The sequence below is a fragment of the Mauremys mutica genome, unplaced genomic scaffold (genome assembly GCF_020497125.1).
Source record: "Mauremys mutica isolate MM-2020 ecotype Southern unplaced genomic scaffold, ASM2049712v1 Super-Scaffold_100246, whole genome shotgun sequence".
In the NCBI taxonomy this organism is placed as follows: domain Eukaryota; kingdom Metazoa; phylum Chordata; order Testudines; family Geoemydidae; genus Mauremys; species Mauremys mutica.
The window spans coordinates 136,109-158,313 of NW_025423293.1; the positions used below are offsets into that span (position 1 = coordinate 136,109).

General features: G+C 49.2%; 1 long non-coding RNA gene and 5 other non-coding genes across 6 annotated transcripts; 2 read left to right on the forward strand and 4 right to left on the reverse strand.

Annotated features, from left to right (window-relative positions):
* The first annotated feature begins 224 nt into the window (after positions 1–224).
* On the forward strand, positions 225–5,235 carry LOC123360274. The gene is made up of 3 exons (XR_006575988.1): positions 225–240; positions 2,103–2,145; positions 4,797–5,235. It is a non-coding gene; the product is annotated as an uncharacterized LOC123360274 (long non-coding RNA).
* Positions 5,236–7,271: 2,036 nt separating this feature from the next.
* On the reverse strand, positions 7,272–7,488 carry LOC123360282. Its single transcript, XR_006575994.1, has one exon. It is a non-coding gene; the product is annotated as a small nucleolar RNA U3 (small nucleolar RNA).
* Positions 7,489–8,582: 1,094 nt separating this feature from the next.
* On the reverse strand, positions 8,583–8,698 carry LOC123360283. The gene has a single exon (XR_006575995.1). It is a non-coding gene; the product is annotated as a U5 spliceosomal RNA (small nuclear RNA).
* A 2,197-nt stretch (positions 8,699–10,895) lies between these two features.
* LOC123360279 lies at positions 10,896–11,057 on the forward strand. Its single transcript, XR_006575991.1, has one exon. It is a non-coding gene; the product is annotated as a U1 spliceosomal RNA (small nuclear RNA).
* Positions 11,058–17,151: 6,094 nt separating this feature from the next.
* On the reverse strand, positions 17,152–17,223 carry TRNAE-UUC. The gene has a single exon. It is a non-coding gene; the product is annotated as a tRNA-Glu (tRNA).
* Positions 17,224–17,874: 651 nt separating this feature from the next.
* On the reverse strand, positions 17,875–17,947 carry TRNAK-CUU. The gene has a single exon. It is a non-coding gene; the product is annotated as a tRNA-Lys (tRNA).
* Positions 17,948–22,205: the final 4,258 nt, after the last annotated feature.

A 22,205-nucleotide genomic window follows, 5' to 3' on the forward strand; every position in this document is an offset into this window, starting at 1 on the left:
GGAGATGGCTATGGGTGAACCAATCAATATGTTACAAGTAACTGTGATCTCATGCTCTTTGTTCTAATTACTAATAAAAACCCAGCTCAAGAGAGCTCGGGACGCCTGCTTAACAAACCTCTTGACTCCGCGTCTCCTTGATCCCAACATCTGGTGACCCCGACGTGATACACCGGATCCCGAGGACCCCTGCTCATCCGACTGGAATAGTCTAGGTGCACCCGCTGGAAACAGCCACTCGTGAGTATGGGGAGCGATTTATCAGTGCCACAAAAGGCTCATGCTAAGGAATTATTTAAGCTCATTGAGGGGAGCGGTTGCCCAGCGGTTACGCTGCGGCATGTAGAGGATTTTGTTAAGGAAATAGAATGTCAATGCCCCTGGTATCCCGAAGAGGGGTCCCTGCAGCAAGCAGATTGGCAAAAGATAGGAACACAGCTCTTTGAGAAACCTAGAGCAGCAGTACAGCACCTGCTCATGTGGCAGCGCTGTACTGAGGCAGTGGGAAAACTGGGGCCACAGGCGTCTCTCACTGCCGCCCCGCTTCTCGCGCTGACAACACTGCCTCCGTACCCGCGGGTGCTACCACCAGCGCCTGCGGTGTCGGATACGGGGCAGCGGCCCTCGGATCCCTCCGTTAATAAAGGAACTGATCAGCCTTGTTTCCGGGGGAATCGTGGGGGCTGCGTCCGGGCGGCGGTTGCGTTGGCGCGTGAGACGGGGGAATTGAATTTGGAGGAAGAACATCAGTGGGAGGGAGAGTTGCCCATGTTAATGCCTATAGCGGCAGGAGTCGATGCACAGGGCAATGCCGCCAGAGAGTGGACGGCGCTACCGTATACAGTACTGAGGGAGGTGAGAAAAGCTATCACAGAGACAGGCATCAGGTCTAATTTCGTGGCAGGCATCTTAGAAGGAATTGGAAATGGCTACATTATGGCTCCACAAGATTGGAAAGACTTATTTCGTATGGTGCTGACCCCCGCCCAGTATATGGTGTGGGACAGTGAGTTTAGGTTAGCTGCTGTGGGATACTCAACCCCAGCTGCCACGCCTGACCAGATTTATGGAGCAGGCCAATTTAGCACTATAGAGGGACAGTTGGAGTTAGACCCAGATACATATATTCGTACTAAACTTAGTGTTATGAGAGCTTTCAGAAGGGTTCCCGTAAGTGGGAAACCGACTAGGTCTTTCACAGCCACCCGGCAGCAGCCTGCAGAGCCGTATCCGCAGTTCATAGATAGGCTCAAGGAAGCAGTACAGCGGCAGGTTGATAACGAGGAGGCACAGACAGAGCTTTTACGGCGACTGGCCTATGAGCAAGCTAATGCTGATTGCAAGAAGGTACTGCAATCTATAATACATCGCCCCTCGTACACTTTAGCGGACATGATTCAGGCTTGCGCGGATGTCGGTAGTCAAACCCATGCTATGGCTCTTTTGGCGGGGGCTATAAGACAAGGTAATAAACCCACAGGAAATTGTTTTAATTGCAAAAAACCGGGTCACTTTAAAAGCCAGTGTAGGGCACCCGGAGGGGGAGCACATAAAGGAAGACCCCAGGAAGGGGGTAGGCCCTCCAAAAAATGTCCTAAATGCAACAAGGGGTATCATTGGGCAAATCAATGTCGATCAGGACTGGGGCAGGGAAACCAATAACCGGGCCCTCCCCGGGCCCTGGAAAAACAATGGGGGCGGAAGAATTGACTACAGCGCAACCGGCAACGACCGGCAGTGCTGGAATAGATTTGTATAATCAAGAAGAAAAATCCTCATTCTTACCGGGGGAAGTTCTTTTAATGCCTACTCAATTAAAAGGGCCCCTTCCTGAAGGGACGGTGGGCATTATACTCCCTCGGTCATCAGCAAGTAAACAAGGAATTATGGTAGTTCCAGGAGTGATTGATGCTGATTATCAGGGAAAAATATATGTTCAGTATTGGAGTCACCTGCCTTTTACTTTAAGACGAGGGGACTCCTGGGCACAAATGATACTGTTGCCATATGAGCTCCCTGGAGAAAAATCACAGGTAACACGTACAGGAGGCTTTGGATCAACCCGTACTGAAGGCGACAGCGACTCTTCCTTTCACCCACAGGTGGCGGCGTTGGTACACCGAATATCCCTGCACAAACCTCAACGTAAGTATAACCTCCAAGGTAAGTGGCTAACCGGTTTGTTGGACACAGGGGCGGATGTTTCTGTCATAGCTGAAAAGGATTGGGAACCTAAATGGCCCTCTGAGATAGCCCCTGCGGTATTTGGGGTAGGAGGAAGCCAAGCATCTAAAAAGAGCTCTCAATGGTTACCGGTAAAATCCCAGGAACAAGGTCCCATAATAGCATATATTCAACCCTGCATATTGCCTTTACAGTTTAACATTTGGGGAAGAGATTTGTTAGAACAGATAGGGGCAAAACTGGTTTTGGAAGATGAGTAAGCCTCAGGCTCTTCCGTTACAGTGGAAAACTGATAAACCAGTCTGGGTAGAACAATGGCCATTACCTAAAGAAAAATTAGAAGCTTTGCAGCAATTAGTTGAGCAACAATTGAAAGATGAACACATTGAGCATACTACAAGCCCGTACAATACTCCTGTTTTTGTAATTAAGAAAAAATCAGGAAAATGGAGGCTCCTTCACGATTTGAGGGAAATTAATAAAATACTAGAACCAATGGGCCCCCTGCAGTGTGGCCTCCCCAATCCAAATTTAATCCCTTATGACTACCAGGTAGCGATAATTGATTTAAAGGATTGTTTCTTTACAATACCGTTACAGGAAAAGGATAGAAAGTATTTTGCATTCACAGTGCCAGTCCTGAACAATGCCCAACCCACAACACGTTATCATTGGAAAGTGTTACCCCAGGGCATGTTAAATAGCCCTACCATGTGTCAGTATTTTGTAAACACTGCTCTTCAACCTTTCAGAAATAAGTTCAAAAAGCTACTTGTATACCATTATATGGATGATATCTTAATAGCCGGTAGGCCCCTACCCACCACATGGAAAAGTGAGTTAACTGATATCTTAAGTCAATCGGGTCTGGTAGTAGCCCCGGAAAAAATACAGGAAGCCGAACCTTTTCAATATTTAGGTCATAAAATGCTTGCAGCATACTCCATGCCCATACTTCCAAAACTTACCTTGCCAAACAAATTAACATATGTAGTACTACAGCAAATTCTGGGATCCATAAATTGGATAAGACCGTATTACAAGATTCCCACTTCTATGCTAACTCCACTGTTTAATGCCCTAAAATTAGGAAAGCAACCGGGAGACATAATATCACTAACAAACGAACAACGGGAGGTAGTGCATAAGGTCAACGAAGCCATGGCAGAAAGGTGGGTAGATAGAGCAGTACCTGACGTGCCCCCGTCCTTAATCATTCTTGGGGACACTAAGCAATTCATGGGGGCATTACTTCAACATACAAGTGAGAGAGAATTTATCCTCGAGTGGATGTATTTACCACACACACACAAAAACACACTCGTCCCATTGTCTGGAATGTTTGCTCAATTAATCACTAAAGGACGCAATCGAGCACTAAACTTGTTTGCCATGGATTTAGTAAACATTATTATCCCCATCCCCATCGCCACCTGGGAAGTTGCATGTATGCACTCGGAGGAGGTGCAAATAGCCCTAGCCAATTATGTTGGGTCCGTAACTTACCATACTCCCAAGGATCCTCGTCTCCAAGTTGCTCAGCATATTCCACTGAAAGTATTCTACTTGGTATCTCCCGTTCCCATAACAGAAGCTCTTACCATTTTCACCGATGGTGGCCCCTCCAGAGGGGTGGTTGCTTGGAAGAAAAATGACCAGTGGAAATCCCAGTTTACCTTACTGCAACGCTCTCCTCAGCGTGCGGAGCTAGCTGCGTTAATTCTTGCCTTTAACACATTTTCTGATCAACCAGTTAACCTCATAACAGACAGTTTGTATGCTGCCAATGTTGTTAGTAATATTGCTTCTAGTTGTGTTACTGCATCTTTGGATAATAATTTGCTTGGTTTATTTCTTTCCCTACAACTGATATTACGTCACCGACGACATCTATTTTTTATCGCACATGTTAGAAGTCATCAGCCTTTCCCCGGAGAAATCTCGCAAGGCAATGCCTATGCTGATAACGCCTTAAAGGCTTTCCCCTGCTCTCCTATGGAAAGTCACTCCTTACATCACCAAAATGCTAGGGCATTGGCCAAGCAATTTTCCATACCACTATCTGATGCACAAGCGATTATTCAGCAGTGCCCTGAGTGTACTGGAAACCTCGCAGGACCCGCTATCGGGGTAAATCCTCGGGGGCTAGGTGCAAACCAATTGTGGCAAATGGACGTCACTCGGTTCCCACCATTAGCTCCCTGGTCCTATTTGCATGTAGTCATAGACACTTATTCTGGCTATATATGGGCAACGCCACAAAAAGGGGAAAAAGCCAAACACGTCTGTAATCACCTCATTCGTTCCTTTGCAGTGATGGGAAAGCCATCAGCTTTAAAAACTGACAACGGCCCAGCCTATTGCTCTTCAGCGATGGCAGCGTTCTGCACGCGATGGGGAATCACGCATACCTTTGGCATCCCATACAATTCCCAAGGACAAGCCATTGTAGAACGAGCTAATCGCACATTAAAAACTGCCCTCCTGCGGCAAAAACAAAAAGGGGGAATTGTCCCCGGCAGCCTGACAGAAAAGGAAGAATGGCTGGCTCAAGTACTGTTTACACTCAATCATTTAAATCTATTACCTTTCAATTCTCAATTTTTCACCAGGGCACAACGGCATTATCAGACGACCGAAGTTCTTCCTGCTCCAAAGGTAACCTATCGTCAGCTACCTGGCCCGGAGTGGAGCGGACCTGTGCCACTAATCACCTGGGGGCGCGGTTACGCAGCTGTATCAACACCAAGCGGCCCGCGCTGGGTACCTGCACGATACATTCGACCATACAAGGATGGCTGCCAGACCTATCCTGGCTAAAGCAAATGTTTGCATATGTTATTGTTATAGCTGCAGGATTAATACTTTGTTGCTGCATATTACAGTGTATTCCTTCACTTATTAGCCTATTTGTCCACGGCTGCCCTTGGCAACGACTTAATATAAAACAGAGCATTCATTATGCCTGCAAATTGCTTAAAAACAAAAAGGGGGAGATGTAGTGAAAATATGCTGTGCTGGCAAACCACACACATGTTTATTACATTTACTCCTGGCGTAAGGTAAAGCAATGCTCAGGTTATTGATTAAGCACAGACTAGGCAATAGTGCACGTAGCCCCTCCAATAGCTTACATAGTCCCTTCACCAATTATGATATATTGCACAAGGGGAGATGGCTATGGGTGAACCAATCAATATGTTACAAGTAACTGTGATCTCATGCTCTTTGTTCTAATTACTAATAAAAACCCAGCTCAAGAGAGCTCGGGACGCCTGCTTAACAAACCTCTTGACTCCGCGTCTCCTTGATCCCAACAACTTTCCTCATAACTAGATTTCTGGTACACTGAAAAAACTCCTTTTATTCAGTATACAAAGCCTAACCACTCAGTCTGTGCTCTCCCCTCTCGCTTTTACAACTAGCAGTCTATACAGTAACTCCTCACCTAACCTTGTAGTCATGTTCCTGAAAAATGCCACTTTAAGCAAAACGATGTTAAACTAATCCAATTTCCCCATAAGAATTAATGTAAATGAGGGGGTTAGGTTCCAGGGAAATTTTTTTCACCAGACAAAAGACTGTGTGTGTGTGTATATATATATATATATATATATATATATATATATATATATATACACACACACACACAGTATAAGTTTTAAACAAACAATTTAATACTGGTACACAGTGATGATGATTGTGAAGCTTGGTTGAGGTAGAGGAGTCAGAGGGTGGGATATTTCCCTTACTGCTAAATGATGAACTAGCAATTGGCTGAGCCCTCAAGGGTTAACTCTCCCACTCTGCAAGGCAGCAGGAATGGAGGGAGATATGCACATTTCCCTTAAGTACACTGCCTTGTTAATTAGATCAGCTTGCTGTGATCCCAGCTGCTGCAAGCTCTCTCCCTCCTGAGCCCTGCTCTATGGAAGATGGGGGTAGGGGGACACCCTGAGATTAGCAGGAGCAGGGGGTAGGGGGACACCCTGAGATTAGTCCCCCCTTCCTTCACTCCCCCCGGCACAGCAAGCAGGAGTCTCGGGGAGCAGCTCCAAGGCAGAGGGCAGGAGCAGCACATGGCAGGGGGACACAGCTGAACTGCAGGCAGCTGCTGCACAAGGAACTTAGGGGAGTGGGGAGCTGATAGGGGGTTGCCCGATCCATCCTGGTTCCAAGCCCCCACCAGCTAGCTGCAACGGGCTGCTCTTCCTGCAAGCAGGAGACAAAGCAGGCGGCTGCCAAACAACATTAGAAGGGAGCATTACACAACTTTAAATAAGCATTTTCCCTAATTGATCAGCAACATAACAAAAGGTTAACCAGGATGACTTTAAGTGAGGAGTTACTGTAGGAGGGTTTAGGTCAGCTCAGGGGTGTGGATTTTTCATTTACCTCAGACAGAAAAAAAGAGTAACAGAAAAGAGAAGAAACAAGATGGGAAGGAAAACACCCAGTGGGGCATGGGAGATGTTGACATATGCAAATCCCTCATGTAAACCCCTCCACCCATTGCAGTGTTCCCAAGTCTTTCTCCATGGCAGGGGTTCTGTGTGTTTGATTCCACCCATAGCAAGGTCCTCCATTCTCCCCAATGGCAGGGGCTCTGTGTGAGCCGCTTTTCTCCCCATTCCACCCTCTACTCACTATAGGGCCAGGCAATAGCAACTCTCAGATCCTGTGTGGATTGTCTGATGGGCTTGGGGCCAACAGAAAACTGCACACCCCCTGCCAGAGCAGTAGGAGTAAAACTAGGGGCTTCCAGAAAAATGGAAAGGGAAGAAAAGTAAAGCAGAGCAGAAAGTAGAAAAAGAAGAGAAAGTGCAGACACAGGACCCCACCTAAATTCTGACATAGATTACAAGAGAAAAAGATATAGCAGCATAAAGGAATATTAAAATTTTTTTAGTAAGTACTGAATTAGAAAACTTTAAAACACCCTTTTCACACAAGATTTACTTCTCTTCCAAATCCTATCAAAACAAATTAAGTTTTGCAATTAAACAGACTATCAACAAAAACTATAAACAGATTCATGAAACAGAAAAACCCCAAAACACATTTCTAAAGTTGCTTTGTAAGTTCTAACCACTCAGTCCGTGTTCTCCCCCTCGCTACTCTCCAAAAGGAAAGCAGGAACGATCATCAACAGCAAACAACAGCTGCATTAAAGCAACACTGCTCACTTGTTTCGCGCTCAGAAGAAACCCTGCAATTCCTGCTGTTGGTTAGCGAGATCAGACACTTGAAGCCACACTTCCCAAATTACAAGTATCAGAGGGGTAGCCGTGTTAGTCTGGATCTGTAAAAGCAGCAAAGAGTCCTGTGGCACCTTACAGACTAAGAGATGTTTTGCAGCATGAGCTTTCGTGGGTGAAATGACTCCAGTGGAAGACTTCAAAGCAAGAACCCTTAACACACAATTCTATTCAAAGACAGACAAGTCTTGCAGATGCCTTCCTCTCCCTGGTTTCCCCTCTAATACTCCTAATTCCCATAAACCCACCCACTGACCTGGACTACCAATCTCTCACGGTTAGCTCTTACAGCAAAACAGGGCAAAGAAAGCCTATGCAAGCGCTATTCCGCAGCCCCGAGGCTCTTTTCTGCTCCTTCCCACAGAACTAGCTCAAACAGACAGTCAATTGCATCAAAGCAATTCCTCGCCATTTGGGGCATTGGTGCCCCTTAGTCCCTCTGAGGTGATTGGCTGGTTCCTTCTGGCCTGAAATGCCAGGAATCTGACTCAAAGGGCCACAACCTTCCTCTTCTTCTGCTCCTATGAACCAGCCCTCATCTGGGCAAAACGTTGACCGTTTCCTAAGTTAAAACACTGGTGTTTTCCCAACAGGAAAGGGATGGACAATTTCTCTTCTGTGGGAAGATGAGGGAAACCATGCAATCACCTTCTGGAAGGTATATTAAGGAGGGCGGCGGAAGAACCCTCACGGACTAGACTAAGAAAGCAGCTCTTGAACTGACCTTCCAACAATGACAAACTAAAATCTGCAAGAGCAGCTTTTCAACTCAGGGGCCCAATAAGAAGCTGCTACCAATAACTAACGGAAGAGTTACAAATGACTCCAAACCAGACACTCTTAGGACAAACCAAACGTTAACACAAACAACAACGCATTTCTTTGCTGCTTTTCAACAGTGATACTCTCCTCCACCGTTTCTGCCAAAAACATACAAAACCCAAGAGCCAGCGGAATACACATCACAAAACAGTCCCCTGCTAGCTAGGAAACCATCTCACTAACACGAGAAACTTAAAAGAAAAAAAAAGGTGGAAAAATCATTGTCAGAGCTCTGAGCTTTTTTCATACTATAAAAAAGCTTCAGCCAGTGACACCACTTTAGCTAGTCCCTTTCTGTTTTTTCTCACAGCAGGCAATAGCTTTACCAAACCAAAGCCTTAAAAAATTGGGTACAAACTCATAAACATTCCTCTCCATGGAAATCTTTAGTAAAAGACGAAAGATTTATACAAACTGAAGAAAAAGCAGAGTATGTAGAACACGTGGCAGAGGCGCTGCCGGGGCAACCGCCTATGCTCCCAAAAGTCAGGGTGACTACTCTCACAGCCCGCTACACCGCTAGCTTTCAGAGGAAATGGAATTGAACCGATTGACAGCCCGAGTTGGATCATCGGAACCGGGGACACAGGGAGCAAAATTAGCCCCTTGACCAGGGACTGGCTTCGCTGCCCGCAATGCACTGTGGCTATGCAAATAAGATGCTCCGGCCGTCTCCGGCGCTCAAAGGAGTCTTTTCTCTGGGCTGCCTCTGCTCCTTCCCCGGCTGGGCGGAGATTGGGATGCGGCAGCTGCTCTCCTGAGACAGTCCCGCTGATGCCCAGGAGCATGGAGGACGGAGCCCGGACAAGAAGCCAGAGGGCACTTGGCCCACAGCTAAAACCCGGAGCAAACGCACACACTTTGCAAAGTTATGGGTGCCGGGATCTCGGACATGAGATTCTATCTGCCCGCCGGGGTGCCACCCCGCGTTGTACCTGCCGCTTGGTCTGCCTCTGCTGCAAAGTAGCTCGCCTCGCTCAGATCCTTGGGGTTCGCTGAGCTGCAGCTCACCTTGATACACGGGAACAGCTTCAGATCATGGAATATCAGGGTTGGAAGGGACCTCAGGAGGTCATCTAGTCCAACCCAATCCCCAACTAAATCATCCCAGCCAGGGCTTTGTCAAGGCTGACCTTAAAAACCTCTCAGGAAGGAGATTCCACCACCTCCCGAGCACTGGAATTAGATGCTCTAATTCCAGTGCTTCACCACCCTCCTAGTGAAAAAGGATTTTCCTAAGATCCAGCCTAAACCTTCCCCACCGCAACTTGGGACCATTGCTCCTTGTTCTGTCATCTGGTGCCACTGAGAACAGTCTAGATCCATCCTCTTTGGAACCCCCTTTCAGGTAGTTGAAAGCAGCGATCAACTCCCCCCTCATTCTTCTCTTCTACAGACTAAACAATCCCAGTTCCCTCAGCCTCTCCTCATAAGTCATATCTTCCAGCCCCCTAATCATTTTTGTTGCCCTGTGCTGGACTCTTTTCAGTTTTTCCACATCCTTCTTGCAGTGTGGGGCCCAAAACTGGACACGGTACTCCAGATGGGGCCTCACCAACGTCGAAGAGAAGGGAACGACCACGTCCCTCGATCTGCTGGCAATGCCCCTACGTATACAGTCCAAAATGTCGTTAGCCTTCTTGGCAACAAGGGCACGCTGTCAACTCATATCCAGCTTCTCGTCCACTGTAACCCCTAGGTCCTTTTCTGCAGAACTGCTGCCTAGCCATTCGGTCCCTAGTCTGGAGCAGTGAATGGGATTCTTCCGTCCTACGTGCAGGACTACATTAGCTTTTTCCACATCCTCTGTCACTAGGTCGCCTCCTTCATTCAGTAAGGGGCCCACACTTTCCTTGACTTTCTTCCTGTTGCTAACATCCCTGAAGAAACCCTTCTTGTTGTTACTCTTAACATCTCTTGCTAGCTGCAACTCCAAACGTGAGTTGCCGTTCCCGATTTCACTCCTGCGTGCCTGAGCAATATTTTTATACTCCTCCTTGGTCATTTGTCCAATCTTCCACTTCTTCAAATGGCGCTGCCTGCCAGTGCACTCAGCCTCACTTGGCAGGTAACAAAAGGGATCGAGTGGCCGTCCAGTTTCTGGAGAGTGGCTGACAACACCCGACCTTCTGCCCTGAGGAGAAACTGACGTACGACAAGGCAGGGGAGGTCATTCTTGTATTGGACCAACTTCCGGTGGGGGGAGAGGGAGAGAGAGAGAAGCGAAACGCAAGCTGCGCTCTTTCCCCAGCAGCAGGTGGGCCACGTCTCTCTTTGCTGGCCTGGCTGCCCGGGACGGGACCCGGCTACCACTACAGGGCAGGCAAGAGCGGCGGCCCGGGCGGGCAGGGGGAGGGGCCCGAGCGGAGGGGCGGAGCCGCAGGAGCGGGTATGCAGATCTGTGTGCGAGCAGAGCATTGTGGGAGCGGACGCAGGCTGCCAGGCAGGGCCCGACTTTGGCACTGGGAGCTCGGCGTGGAGAAGGGAGGGGCTCTCGGGGACGCGTCAGGGCAGCTGTCGGCAGTGGGGGCCGGTGTGGGTGAGGCCGGCGGTCGGGGGGGCGGCGGTCCGCCCCGTGTGTTGTAAGTGCGGGGTGAGCGAGGGCGGGCGGCGGCCAGGCAGCAGGAATTCATACTTACCTGGCAGAGGAGATATCATGATCACGAAGGTGGTTTTCCCAGAATGAGGTTTATCCATTGCACTGTTGGTGTGCTGACCCCTGCAATTTCCCCAAATGCGGGAAACTTGACTGCATAATTTGTGATAGTGGGGACTGCATTTGTATTCTCCCCTGGCGATTGGTTGGAACAACAGAAAACCAAAAGTGGGTTGCTTACGCTTAGTGCGCTGCAAAGCGGACTCTAAGGGACGCAATTTTTTTTCTGTGCCTTTGGGAGTGCTCTTTTCTGCAAGCCCTGTACTCTTGAGCACCTTAGTTGTTGTTCCTTCTTTTCCTCGTGATGGGGCAAACAGAGAAAAAGCAAAGCTCAGCTCTAAAACTTTACTCGTGTCTTATAAGGCTCTCTGTGTTCTTGGCTTTTCCTGGTCTTTTGCAGCTGATCTGCTCTCTAGTTTGCTTTTGGGGGGGCTTGGACCGGTGCCGCCTTTGGCTCTAAGGGGAGCTGCCTGCCTGCTCTGCTTCTTTCCCTGCTTGTAGCTTCTTGCCCGGCCCTCCTTCTCGGGCTCTTCCTCCTTTGACGGGAGGACGGCCTGTCCAAAACGCCAGTCCCACCCGGTCCCCTCGTCCAACAGGCAGCCTCGCCCCCTGCCCTGGGGCCGCTTTGGCTTTCGCTGTCTGTTCCTGTCTCTTGGTGGCCACCCTGTCTGTGCTACGGAGACTAGGCTGTCACAACCCCGTGATGGAGGAGGGCTTTCGGTCGCTTTAGGCCCATGCCCCGCTTCTGGCAAACAGGGATACCTAGCTAGGGATACCGCTGGCGAAGCGCCATAGATGGAGCTATCCTCCATGAATTTATCTAGTGCTTTTTTGAACCCTGTTATAGTCTTGGCCTTCGCAACATCCTCTGGAAAAGAGTTCCACAGGTTGACTGTGTGGTGCATGAAGAAAGACTTCCTTTTGTTTGTTTTAAAGCTGCTGACTATTAATTTCATTTGGTGACCCCTAGTTCGTGTGTTCTGAGAAGGAGTAAATAACTCTTCCTTATTTACTTTCTCCACGCGGTCATGGTTTTATAGACCTCCCGCATATCCCCCTTTAGTCATCTCTTTTCCAAGATGAAAAATCCCAATCTTATGAATCTCTTCTTAGATGGAAGCTGGTCCATATCCCCTCATCATCTTTGTTGTCCGTTTCTGAATCTTTTCCATTCCCATATATCTTTTTTGAGATTGGGGCGACCGCATCAGCACGCAGTATTCAAGATGTGGGCGTACCATGGATAGATATTGAGCCAGCAGAATGCACATCACAAAACAGTCCCCTGCTAGCTAGGAAACCATCTCACTAACATGAGAATCTTAAAGAAAAAAAACCATTTTCAGAGCTCTGAGCTTTTTTCATATACTATAGAAAAGCTTCAGCCAGTGACACCAGTTCAGGTAGCCCCCTTCTGTTTTTCTCACAGCAGGCAACAGCCTTGCCAAAGCAAAGCCTTAAAAAATTGGGTACAAACTCATAAACATTCCTCTCCACGGAAAAATGCAAAGGGAAATAGGCTGGCCAGGGGTATGAGGACAATGGCACAGACAAACGGGGAGGGACTTGGTCCAGGGGTGGAGGAAGACAGAAAAAGGGACAGGCATGGGATTGGCTTCCTGTCTTTTTTCCTTTGCTCAGCATTTTACCTGTGACTGTAATGGGGAGACTTGAGAAATACCTGTGACGCCGGCGAGGTAGGTGGCCACCCCAAGAGCACAGAGCTGAGCATTTTCCAGTGGGTTGCTGCCTGCGCCCCCAGCGCCTGGCCGTGATCGTATAGCGGTTAGTACTCTGCGCTGTGGCCACAGCAGCCTCGGCTCGAATCCGGGTCACGGCATTGCTTTTTGGTGGGGAGGGGCTATCCTGCAGCACGCCTCGTGCTCAGTCTGATGGCGTCCGTTTGCAAAGAGAGCCATCAGCCGGTCCTTAGTTTCTGCTTGGTAAAGGCAAGTCAGTGGGGTCCATCCGTCAGAAAAAGAGTCCCAGGACTTCTTGCTGGGCGCCAGGGTCCAAAAGCGGCGCATTCCCCCCTGGAAAGGGCTGTGTTTGGAATGTCCGTCCAGTGCGCGTTGAAGGGAAGGATCTGCGTGCCTGGGAAGCTGCGTCCTTCCAGAGGCGCTTGAGAAGCCAAAGGGGCCATGGGTGAGTTTGTGATGAGGTGAGTGTGAAGTGTGGAAGGGGGAGGGTGGCAAGAGGAGGTTTTGAGAGGAAAAAAGGTGCTGCTGAGCTGGTAGGTGAGGGCAAGGTCTCAGGCGGGTGTTGTGTGAGGAGCTGTGTAGGCCCGAAAAGGCGTCGTGCTGGGCAAGGGCAGGTGAGGAGGGCCAGGGCTTTTCCCAGGGCTGTTGCTGCGGCCAAAGCCTTTGGGAAGCAGAAGAGGGCCATCTCTCTTTCAACACCTACATCACATCTGGTTTTTAGACACCATCACCCTCATCTAAAGTTTCAGGTTTCCTACAACCCTGTGCCTTCTGAGGTGTTCTAATCTCCCCCCTCACTTATTAGATGGACACTAGGACAGAGGCAGAATAGAGACACTTAGCTTAACGAGAACCTCAAACTCCCGCACGGTGGGCCACAGAGTCAAGCAGCCAGCACTCACAATCGGTACCGGCCTTGTTTGGGTTTTTTTCCCAAACTAGCTCAGCACTCAGGGTGTTGAGCCCTTCTGGAAATCTTGCAAAAGAGTTTGGAGCCTGAATGGGTGTTGAGTTCTTAAGAAAACCATGTTTTTGTTTTGTTTCCCCAAGAAAATTGGGGAAAAAGATTAATCTAGGGTGAACCTGGATGTTTATTGCTGTTTTCGTTCAGCTCCACTAGGCTGTTTCGAAAGCTGGTCCGTTCCCCATTACAGAGGGTCCAAGCAGAGCGAGTGAAGGAACCCCTGTGCTCAGCATCACAACCTGAGCCCGAGGAAAAGCACTGAAACACGCTTAAATGACGCTTTAGGTTCATCCATCAGAATCACAAGAGCAAGACAAAGACATCTCAAGAGGAAGAGTCCTCGGCTTTCATTTACCCCATCGCAACCCTCTTCACTTCTTCTTCTGCCTACCTAAAGGCTCGTCCAGGAAAATCACTCAACTGATTATAATTTGGGCAGAGAAACCCAGGGAGGGCTTGTGCTCCCCCTCCATGTGAGCGGATAGCATTCTGACTTCGTCTACGGGGTCTCTCAGCTTTGGCTTCCCCAGTTTGTCAACTCGGTGCAGGCAGGAAGCAGGCTCTCCTCGGCTTTGGCAAGCCACTTTCTGTCCAAATTGGGAAACCGGTCCAGTCTCCATTCCCCTGTGAGAACAAGAGCAGAGAGTTCACCAGCTGAACCCAATCTGAGGCATTGAAAAAAATGGAATTATGCGTCCCGTTTCTCCCTCAGGATCACCAGGGAAACACACCAAAATCCCAAGAGGAACAACTCGTCTCTGTTTTATTTACCCCCAACGCAATCCTCTCCGCTTCTTCTGCCTCCCTCGAGGCTCTTCCAGGGACAAAACTCATTGAGCTGATAGGATTTGGGGGATGGAAATGGAGAGAGGGGGTTTGACACCTCCTGAGAGGATGTGGACGCGATAGAACAGCTCTTTCGGTTTTAGAAGCCTCCTAGCCTGGCTCTTTTGTTGTCAATTCTGTGCCATCAGGAAGCAGCGAAAGCAGGGTAGGTAGGGCACCCGGTGACGTTGCACTCCATACGTTTTATGAAAAGATGCTTATAAGTGTGAGTATGATGTAAGTGGAATATGCTTGATGCAAAAGGTCTCTTGTAAGGTATCATAACAAAGGTTCTAACCTACTGAATATATGCCTCCTATTTGTATGCATGTCTTATTCTTGTCTCTGAAGCTGGAAATATGAAGTCTAACTCTGAGGTCCTATTGTAATTGTGCAAAGCGTGGGCCACTAATGGCGGTTTAAAACCTTGACGGCTCCCATTGACAATTGGTTGTAAATGGTTTATTGACCTGCAAACCTTCCTGTGTACGTGTGGGCCAACCCAGGAAGAATGGAAACTAGGGGTCTTACAGAGACCACGATAGTGGAATCCATCTTAAATCTGGTATTTTTCCATTTAGAAGGAAGGGTGAGGACCCGGAGAGACAAAAGATTCCTGCCTTATGCCAAAGCTATAAAAGGGGGTGAAGCAGGACAAAGGGGCTGCCAGTCATGACAAAACCCCTGCCAGTCATGAGAAAACCTAAGATGTCTGCTGGAAGTAACAAAGACCGAAGCAGGGGAAAGGATTGGGCCCAGACGAGGCAGGAGTCTAGTCTGTGAAAGAAGCTGATTGGAACACCTCTGAGGGTGAGCTATTCCCTGGAATCAGTTTCTTAATGGCTTAGGCTTGCGTGTTTTGTTTTAGTTTGCTTGGTAACTTCCTTTGTTCTGTCTGTTATTACTTGAAATCACTTAACTCCTACTTTTTAACCTTAATAAAAAAGACTTTTGTTTATTAATAAACCCAGAGGAAGTGATTAATCCCTGGGGGAGCAAACAGCTGTGCATCTCTCTCTCTCTCTATCAGTGATCTAGAGGGTGAAGAATTTAGGAATTTACCCTGTATAAGCTTTATAGAGAGTAGAAGGGATTTATTTGGGGTTTTGGATCCCACTGGGAGCTGGGTGCTGGAGACAGGTGCTGAGCTGTTTTGAGTTAAAGTCTGCAGGTTTTGGGGTGTGGCCCAGAGCCTGGGTCTGTGTTGCAGCAGGCTAGGGTGTCTGGCTCAACAAGGCAGGGTTCTGGAGTCCCAAGCTGGCAGGGAAAACGGGCTCGGAAGTAATTTCAGTCCCAAGGGGATCTCTGTGACCGAACCCATCACAGTGGCGTAGTCGAGCAGGATATGTGCACAGCTGATTGCTTTGAGACACTGGTAGTGATTTTTAAGCGTGTTGCCCGGAGGACAGACAAAGTGCTTATTCGGGAAAGGGAAGATGACAACTTTGGTTGCCAAATTGGCTGGGAAAGCTCTGGATATATTCAGTTAAGATGCCTATTGCTGATGCTTCAAACTATGGTCTATTTAAGAAATTGGTTTTGAAACAGTTTCAGATTAGGCCCGAAACCTAGAGGGTTAAATTCACAACTCTTTCAACTCCCAGAGCCCTTCTACAGCACAGATGATTTGTATACACCTTCACCGTGAGCCAAATTGGCAGGTTTCCGGGAGCCCTGTGAGTCCGATGTTGTTTTAGTCTCCCTGCTGATTTATTAGGAGAATAAAAGATGGACACCAGAACTGAGGCAGACTACGGACACCGCATTCTGAGAAAACAATGGTGAACCTCCAACTCCAGCAGTGTGGGCCACATAGACAAGTAACCAGCACCCACAATCTTTACAAGCTTTTTTCCAAAATAACTCATCTTTTGGAAAAATAGGTTGAGCCTTTTTGACAATCTGGCTAAAGATTTTAGCGCCTAACTGGGAGCCTAGTTCTTCTGCAAATCTGGCCCTAGCGGTGGGTGTGAGACCTTCTGAAAATTCTGGCCAATGTGTCTGGAAGCTCCAAGAAGCATCACAACTTTGAGCATTTACGAGAACAGGATGAACAAAACCTTCCTTCCTTGACCTACAATCACCTTGATTCCAGGTTGAGGTTTCAAGAGAATTGATTTGATTCTTAGATGCAATGCGAAACAAACACCCTCCTGTAGACATTGGAAGAGGGAGGCTGAAATGGATCTGCCACTAAACCACGTTGCCTTTCATCAGTAGCCACCTGAGCAAGAGGGTAACCACTGGCCTAGAGGTGAAAGGCCCATAGCCCATGCTCAGAAGTCTTCAGCGGCTAGATCTTAGGAATGGAAAAGCTTAATGATCTTTCTCCGGGGTGGTTACTTCCAAAGACTTGTATATAGCGCTGGGTGAAAGGTTTTTGGATGAATATTATATTTAGTGAAATATTTTGGTGGACCCAAAATGATTGTTTGGTTTGGTTTCACCAAGAAAAGTGAAAAGCAAAAAAAAAAGATCTTGGGTCAAAGTGCAATGTTGTTCTAATTTAGGTTAGGCTAGGTAAGAATGAAAAACTAAATTGTTTGCACAAGTGTATTTGTGTAAAACGGTGCAGAGGCTGGGCTTTAAGGGGCAGATAGCCATATTGTAGTAGTTGGAAGCTTTGCTTTCCCCATGGCCTCCAAAGAGTTTCCAAGCATTCTGAAGGAGGCCAGGAAGTTGCATTCTGCCAGTTGAACTCCAAGCAAGGAAGGCAAGGTAGACTTTTGTTGAAGAGAGTAACTCCCTGACCGGGAATCGAACCCGGGCCATGGCGGTGAAAGCACCAAATCCTAACCACTAGACCACCAGGGAGATTGCATGTGGGGGGTTGGGCTTGACTTTCTAGGCCTACTTTCTGTCCAACTGAGGCCATTTGTTCGTCTTCAAAGGAGGTTAACACAACCTCTGAGCACTTCGTTTCCTTACGGTTCCCTTCCTATTTTTAGCACTGATATGAAAAAGAAACAGAAAACATATTAAAACAATTTCCAGTATTGTTATACATTGAGGCCACGTCTTTTTTTTTTTTTAAACAGTTTTATTGCTATCTTGTTTTACTCTCCATGGGCTTACAGAAATGTACGAGGGATGAATAAGATGTGGTTGGAATCGTCAGCCTTAAGCAATCTCCATCCCAATGAAGAGGGCTGGTGGAGGATTTGAGAAAGAAGCAGTTATCTCAACTACTGAGCTCTGGCGAAGATATAGAAATAAGTAGAGAAGCTCTAGATGGCTGCTCAGGGGGTGGGGGGCAATCAGCTTCTGAAAGATTATTTTTTCCCTCTCTTGCCTGGGCTAGAAGAGACTCAACTCTCTTAGGACCATGGATTTGTCAATGTGTCTTGTCTTCATGATGTACTAAAGGTCCAAGACCGCCTCAGCTGGTTGAGAGGACAAAGAGTGGATTCTGTTATGCTCTGAGACTCTAAGGGAGAGAGTGATGTCGAAGAGTGCAAGATTGAACGCCCAACGTGGGGCTCGAACCCACGACCCTGAGATTAAGAGTCTCATGCTTTACTGACTGAGCTAGTCAGACTAGGCCTCCAGGGGTCGCAAAGGCACAGACAGTGCAAAAGAAGAGTGAAGGAAGTTTCTTTGCGTGCTGAGATTCGTTTCCTGACATTTGCCTTCTTTCCTGGTTCCTTCGCTCTCCAGCTAGCAAACAGGGCCCGTTCCAAGGCTAGTTAGATGCTGGTGTCTAGACCAGAGAAGTGGGGTTCATCTAGCAGCTGCTCAGAGAAACCTGGGTGGGAGGGTGGAATTTAGGATTCTCCCACCAGGAGGAGGTGCTGTTTCTCAGAAAAAGCTTCTCAGCACCCAAAGAGGGGGCAGAGAAGACAGTTCCCCGCTGGCCGCCAGACACATCTTTTCGCAGGGAATCAGAACCCCCTGGGGTAAAACTCCTCCAAGGATGTGCGGCTCCAGGAATGTCAGAGAAGGGAAGGACTGTTTGCATTAGGAGGTGGGTGCGGGAACCTGCAGGTCTTTAGGTCCCTCCAGCGTCCGATGAAAGCATTTGGGGGGAAGGGGCCGGGATAGACAAAGACAGGAAAGACGGGCTTGCGGCTCCTGTGCAAACACCATGTTGCCAGCGGTCCAAGAGAAGCGGGTGGGGGTTCGAGCATTTTGGCTGCTTCCTGAGGGCACGGAACTCACAACCTGGCAATGCTCAGAGCCCCGTTCCTCGGGAGTTTTCTTTGTGTTGGTCTTGTGATGCTGAGGGAGGAAGCTGAAGCATCATTTGAGTTTGTTTCAGTGCCTTCGGTTGGGCTAAGGTTGTGACCCATTCATATATATAGTATGAACTATATTCACTAACTATACTACAAACGAATAAAGTTAACTACAACTATATAAACCTGAACTATATATACAAGAATTAACGAGAGAAACTACGAGTAGCTAGGGAAGTGGAGGTCAGCTAAGCCGCGCTCCACTGTTCCAACGACCGACACGGGCAGTAAGAAGGAACTGAGGGGTGGGTGGGTCAGCCGGGGTATATATCTGGCGCTATAGCGGCGCCACTCCAGGGGGCGCCCAGCCGACGCACCGAGTGTTGCTAGGGTAAAAATCTTCCGACGAACGTGCACACGGCGTGCGCACACCTAACTGGAATGCGTATGAGCAATCACTCGAAGAAGAACTCCTTCTTTCTTGTATATTGCAAAGAAACCTGGTGTTATTTTTCACCAAGGAAGCTGGGAGATGTTTGAACACAAAGTATTGCAGCTTGGGAACAATCCCCCAGAAATGGCATCTTCCACTCCACAAATCAGTAGCAAACAGTTAATATTAGTGTTTGTCTGAGAATAGAGTGAAGGTGAGTGTTTACTCCGACACCTCAGTGAGTGAAACAGACAGAAAGAGCAAGGTTGTTCTGAAAGACAACGGATCTGTCTGGAGGCAAACAGACCTTGAGAATGAGCAAGAGTGTGAAAAGAGGTTCAAATGTGGGTTAGGTGTTAGTTAGGTTGGTCTGACAAATTTCAAGAAAATACCAATGCTCATAGACTGATGCAGACACGGCCTTACAACTCCCCCACTGCCAGCTCCCGATCGGTGTCAGAAGCTCTCCCTTTCCTGCTCCCCAGCCCTCAGCCCCAGGAACCACTGTCCTCCTGCTTCCCCCTCTGGCCCCACCAACTTTTCCTCCCATTTCTGGGTTCCTCGACCCAGGGGCCAGACACGGGGTCCTACTCACCGCAATGCTCTCCACGAGGGCTGCTTTGGAGACCTGGGGCTCCAGAGTGTCCAGCCCTGCTGCTGTGCCAAGAAGCACAGACGTGGGACAGCATGGAGGAAGCTGAGCTGTTGGGCCCTGTCCTCCACCAACTAGGAGTGGGGGAGAGAGAGAGAGAGATGGTTAGGTGAGGACCTCCACATGGGCGCCAACTTATATGGGCTCCTGGGGCTTTAGCCCCAGGAATATTCACAGTCAGGGGCTCTGCTCCACCAATATTTGGAGCTAGGTTTCTCCCCTGCTTGGAGCCCCCCCCCCCCGCCCCGCACCCCCCCCGCCGCCGCCAGGGATGGAGCTTCCCCCCCTCCACCCCGGAGCTTCCCTGCCTGAACATAAAGAGTGCGCAGCGCGCGTCTCTCTCCCTTGCTGCTGCTGCTGCCGCCGCCTAAGGGCTACAGCAGAAGAGCAGTGCTAGCTGCTGTAGCACCTCAGGAGGGGAGGGGACCCTGCCGTTTTTGGCAGCCCTCCCCTCCCGCTACCTGGAGGAGACACGAAGGGGACTTCCGGCCAGGAGATGGACATCACTCACCTTAGCAGCTGCTGGGGCTTCTGTGAGTGTTTGCCCTGCAGACAGTCTGCTCCGAGGGAGAGGAGGCTCCCCAAAGTCCTGCCTGGCTTGGTGGGGAGCAGTTCCAGAGCAGCGCCCAGGGACTCCGTGACACCCGGTACCCACCACAGGGGAGGCGAGTGGGCTTTCTGGACCTGAGAGAGACCCTAGGAGCATGTGCAGTGACTGTGGTGCAGAGTGAGTGTGCTGCGAGGAGCGGGGGGAGGAGGGGTCCCTCCTCTGGAGCTTGTGGCTGCCGGTAACGGGGGTGGGGCGGGAGTCCTCTCTGGCCATAGCCCTGGGGCAGCCTGTCTGCATCCCAAGTTCCTTATCCCCAGCCCTGCCCCACCCCAGTCCCTGCACCCCCAGCACCCCAGCCCTGAGCACCCTCCTGCACTGTGAACCCCTCATCCACAGCCCAACCCCAGAGCCCTCACCTGAGGGGAAAAACGTGCAACTTAAATTTGGTGGTCAGTTTGGAGTATCATTTTGTTTAGCATGATACTTGACTATTTTACACCCCTTTAAAGTATATAACTAGTCGTATATAGGTGTTACAAATTGGGAATGTTCTTCTCTGAATACTGTGTGGGTGCCTCAGTTTCCCCTGTGCATTTCTCAAGGATCTAGATGGTGGGATAAGGGGGTGTGATTGTTGCAGAGCCCTCGAGGGACAGTGTGAGCTGTCTGCACAGAGAATGGCTGCAACCCTGACTCCTGGTAACTGATGGCCTGGGCCACTCTCCTGCAAGGTGCCAACTGAAGGTGTTGGAGAACAAAGAGATCAGGTGGCCTCCTAATGCCTGGAAAAGAGACAAAGGCCAGAGGAGGGAGTGTCAGTGCCTGTGTGGACTTCTGGGAAGTGCATGGGGTGGAAGGGGTTGCTGGGATGCTTTGGAACAACTCCATACAAAGCCAGTCAGGACTCTGGGGGAGCCTCCTCTCTCGGAGCGTACTGTCTCCAGGGCAAGAAGCTTACACCTTCCTGGGTCTGACCTCGGAGCATTCAGCCCTTCCACACTGTGCGCTTTCCGCAGTGAGTCTGCCCAGGCAGGTCCTGGGGCAGCCAGAGGTCCCTGCACCCCAACTCTGCAGTCAGATGTGACTCTCAGCCAGACAGTAAAACAGAAGGTTTATTAGATGACGGGAACACAGTTTAAACAGAGCTTGTTGGTACAGAATACAGAACCCCTCTGTCAGGTCCATCTTGTGGGGTGGAGAGCCCAGAACCAAGTTCTGGGTCTCTCCCCATTTCCCCAGCCAGCTCCAAAATGACACTCCCTCCTCTGGCCTCTGTGTCTCTTCCGGACAAGGAGACCACCTGATCTCTTTGTCCCCAACACCTTCAGTTGGCATCTTGCAGGGGAAACTGAGGCACCCACACAGTATTCAGAGAAAATATTAAGAACATTCCCACTTCATCACAACAGGTGCAACAAAATATAATACTGTATATTGAAGTAGGCAAGTGCTGCTTCTGACTTTCCACTTTTAATTGACCCTTGTAATCTTGTGGCACTGATGCGTTGTAGCTTCATTTTATATCGTCTTACAGGGCGGGAGCGGGGGGCACCACCATTTTGGGCCCCACCAAAAATTATACAAACCTGCCGCCTATGGCAGGGATGGTGCCTGTAGCCTCTGTTTGCCAGAAGCTGGGAATGGGCGGCAGGGGATGGATCACTTGATGATTCCCTGCTTTGTTCATTCCCTCTGGGGCACCTGGCACTGGCCGCTGTCAGAAGACAGGAGGATACTGGGCTAGATGGACTTTGCGTCTGAGCCAGTCTGGCCGTTCTTATGTCTCCCTTGGCGCAGCAGTGACACCCATTGGGCAGTCAGAGTAATGCACAGAAGGTATTTTCCTTGGCGCAGCAGTGACACCCAGTGGCCAATCAGGGTAACACACAGAGCATGTTTCCCTTGGAGCAGCAGTGACACCCAGTGGCCAGGTGGCGTAATGCACAGCGTGTGTCTGCCTTCTAGGAGCAGTGACTCCCACGGACC